The following is a 4,392-nucleotide window of genomic DNA, read 5'->3' as shown; positions in this document are numbered from 1 at the left end:
ATTAGAGGGATGTCTATCTAAGTGGGAGTTCTTAAGTAATATGATTAAATTGAACTTAAATTTATCATGAACTTAGTCCTGGTAGTATTTTGCAAATTATGTTGTAGATCAATAGCTCGCGTTGTTGCTTCCCTGTGTTTATTTTGATATGTTCCTAGAGAAAATTATGTTGAAAGATGTTAGTAGCAATGATGCGGATTGGATCCGTGATCTGAGGTTTATCCTCATTGTTGCACAGAAGAATTATGTCCTTGATGCACCGCTAGGTGACGGACCTATTGCAGGAGCAGATGCAGACGTTATGAACGTTTGGCTAGCTCAATATGATGACTACTTGATAGTTTAGTGCACCATGCTTAATGGCTTAGAATCGGGACTTCAAAGACGTTTTGAACGTCATGGAGCATATGAGATGTTCCAGGAGTTGAAGTTAATATTTCAAGCAAATACCCGAGTTGAGAGATATGAAGTATCCAACAAGTTCTATAGCTAAAAGATGGAGGAGAATCGCTCAACTAGTGAGCATGTGCTCAGATTGTCTGGGTACTACAATCGCTTGAATCAAGTGGGAGTTAATCTTCCAGATAAGATAGTGATTGACAGAATTCTCTAGTCACCATCACCAAGTTAATAGAACTTCATGATGAACTATAATATGCAAGGGATAACGGAAACAACTCCCAAGCTCTTCGTGATGCTGAAATCAACGAAGGTAGAAATCAAGAAAAACATCAAGTGTTGATGGTTGACAAGATCACTAGTTTCAAGAAAAGGGCAGAGGGAAGAAGGGGAAATTCAAGAAGAACAACAAGCAAGTTGCTGCTCAAGTGAAGAAGCCCAAGTCTGGTCCTAAGCCTGAGACTAAGTGTTTCTACTGCGAAGGGACTGGTCACTGGAAGCGGAACTACCCCAAGTGATTGGCAGATAAGAAGGATGGCAAAGTGAACATAAGTATATTTGATATACATGTTATTGATGTGTACTTTACTAGTGTTTATAGCAACCCCTCAGTATTTGATACTAGTTCAGTTGCTAAGATTAGTAACTCGAAACGGGAGTTGCAGAATAAACAAAGACTAGTTAAGGGTGAAGTGACGATTGATATGATCATCATCGCACACTCCTTATACTTTCGGGATTAGTGTTGAACCTGAATAAGTGTTATTTGGTGTTTGCGTTAAGCATGAATATGATTTGATCATGTTTATTGTAATACGGTTATTCATTTAAGTAAGAGAACAAATTGTTGTTCTGTTTACATGAATAAAACCTTATATGGTTACACACACAATGAAAATAGTTCGTTGGATCTCGATCGTAGTGATACACATAATCATAATATTGAAACCAAAAGATGCAAAGTTAATAATGATAGTGCAACTTATTTGTAGCACTGCCGTTTAGGTCATATTGGTGTAAAGCGCATGAAGAAACTCCATGCTGATGGGCTTTTGGAATCACTTGATTATGAATCACTTGGTGCTTGCGAACCATGCCTCATGGGCAAGATGACTAAGACTCCGTTCTCCGGAGCGAGCAACTGACTTATTGGAAATAATACATACTGATGTATGCGGTCCGATGAGTGTTAAGGCTCACGGCAAGTATCGTTATTTTCTGAACTTCACCGATGATTTGAGCAGATATGGGTATATCTACTTGATGAAACATAAGTCTGAAACATTTGAAAAGTTCAAAGAATTTCAGAGTGAAGTGGAAAATCACCGTGACAAGAAAATAAAGTTTCTATGATCTGATCGCGGAGACAAATATTTGAGTTACGAGTTTGGTCTTCAGTTAAAACAATGTCGAATAGTTTCACAAACTCATGCCATATGGAACACCACAGCATAATGGTGTGTCCGAACGTCATAACCGTACTTTATTGGATATAGTGCAATCTATGATGGCTCTTACCGATCTACCACTATCATTTTGAGGTTATGCATTAGAGACAGCTGCATTCACGTTAAAAGGGCACCATCTAAATCTGTTGAGACGACACCGTATGAACTATGGTTTGACAAGAAACCAAAGTTGTCGTTTCTTAAAGTTTGGGGTTGCGATGCTTATATGAAAAAGTTTCATCCTGATAAGCTCAAACTCAAATCGGAGAAGTGCATCTTCATAGGATACCCAAAAGAAAAGGTTGGGTACACCTTCTATCATAGATCCGAAGGCAAGATATTCGTTGCTAAGAATGGATCCTTTCTAGAGAAGGAGTTTCTCTCGAAAGAAGTGAGTGGGAGGAAAGTAGAACTTGACGAGGTAACTATACCTGCTCCCTTACTGGAAAGTAGTTCATCACAGAAAACTGTTTCAGTGACACCTACACCAGTTAGTGAGGAAGCCAATGATAATGATCATGAAACTTCAGATCAAGATACTACTGAACCTCGTAGATCAACCAGAGCAAGATCTGCACCAGAGTGGTACGGTAATCCTGTTCTGGAAGTCATGCTACTAGATCATGATGAACCTACGAACTATGAAGAAGCGATGGTGAGCCCAGATTCCGCAAAGTGGCTTGAAGCCATGAAATCTGAGATGGGATCCATGTATGAGAACAAAGTATGGACTTTGGTTGACTTGCCCGATGATCGGCGAGCAACTGAGAATAAATGGATCTTTAAGAAGAAGACTGACGCTGATGGTAATGTTACTGTCTACAAAGCTCGACTTGTCGCAAAAGGTTTTCGGCAAGTTCAAGGGATTGACTACTATGAGACCTTCTCACCCGTAGCGATGCTTAAGTCCGTCCGAATCATGTTAGCGATTGCCGCATTTTATGATTATGAAATTTGGCAGATGGATGTCAAAACTGCATTCCTGAATGGATTTCTGGAAGAAGAGTTGTATATGATGCAACCGGAAGGTTTTGTCGATCCAAAGGGAGCTAACAAAGTGTGCAAGCTCCAGCGATCCATTTATGGACTGGTGCAAGCCTCTCGGGGTTGGAATAAACGTTTTGATAGTGTGATCAAAGCATTTGGTTTTATACAGACTTTCGGAGAAGCCTGTATTTACAAGAAAGTGAGTGGGAGCTCTGTAGCATTTCTGATATTATATGTGGATGACATATTGCTGATTGGAAATGATATAGAATTTCTAGATAGCATAAAGGGATACTTGAATAAAAGTTTTTCAATGAAAGACCTCGGTAAAGCTGCTTACATATTGAGCATCAAGATCTATAGAGATAGATCAAGACGCTTGATAAGTTTTTCAATGAGTACATACCTTGACAAGATTTTCAAGTAAGTTCAAAATGGAACAGTCAAAGAAAGAGTTCTTGCCTGTGTTGCAAGGTGTGAAATTGAGTAAGACTCAAAGCCCGACCACGGCAGAAGATAGAAATAGAATGAAAGTCATTCCCTATGCCTCAGCCATAGGTTCTATAAAGTATGCCATGTTGTGTACCAGATCTATTGTATACCCTACACTGTGTTAAACAAGGGAGTACAATAGTGATCTAAGAGTAGATCAGTGGACAGCGGTCAAAATTATCCTTAGTAGAATAAGGAAATATTTCTCAATTATGGAGGTGACAAAAAGGTTCGTCGTAAAAAGTTACGTCGATGCAAGTTTGACACAGATCTGGATGACTCTAAGTCTCGATCTAGATACATATTGAAAGTGGGAGCAATAAGCTAGAGTAGCTCCGTGCAGAGCATTGTTGACATAGAAATTCGCAAAATACTTACGGATCTGAATGTGACAGACCCGTTGACTAAAATTATCTCACAAGCAAAACATGATCACACCTTAGTACCCTTTGGGTGTTGATCACATATCGATGTGAACTATGGGTGTTAATCACATGGTGATGTGAACTATTGCTGTTAAATCACATGGCGATGTGAGCTAGATTATTGACTCTAGTGCAAGTGGGAGACTGAAGGAAATATGCCCTAGAGGCAATAATAAAGTTATTATTTATTTCCTTATATCATGATAAATGTTTATTATTCATGCTAGAATTGTATTAACAGGAAACATAATACATGTGTGAATACATAGACAAACAAAGTGTCACTAGTATGCCTCTACTTAACTAGCTCGTTAATCAAAGATGGTTATGTTTCCTAACCATGAACAAAGTGATGTTATTTGATTAACGAGGTCACATCATTAGTTGAATGATCTGATTGACATGACCCATTCCATTAGCTTAGCACCCGATCGTTTAGTATGTTGCTATTGTTTTCTTCATGACATATACATGTTCCTATGACTATGAGATTATGCAACTCCCGTTTGCCGGAGGAACACTTTGGGTGCTACCAAACGTCACAACGTAACTGAGTGATTATAAAGGAGCATTACAGGTGTCTCCAAAGGTAGATGTTGGGTTGGCGTATTTCGAGATTAGGATTTGTCACTCCGATTGTC

The sequence above is a fragment of the Triticum urartu genome, chromosome 3A, assembly GCF_056163025.1.
Source record: "Triticum urartu cultivar PI428250 chromosome 3A, HENAU_Tu73, whole genome shotgun sequence".
Lineage (NCBI taxonomy): Eukaryota > Viridiplantae > Streptophyta > Magnoliopsida > Poales > Poaceae > Triticum > Triticum urartu.
This window is presented reverse-complemented; position numbering follows the sequence as displayed.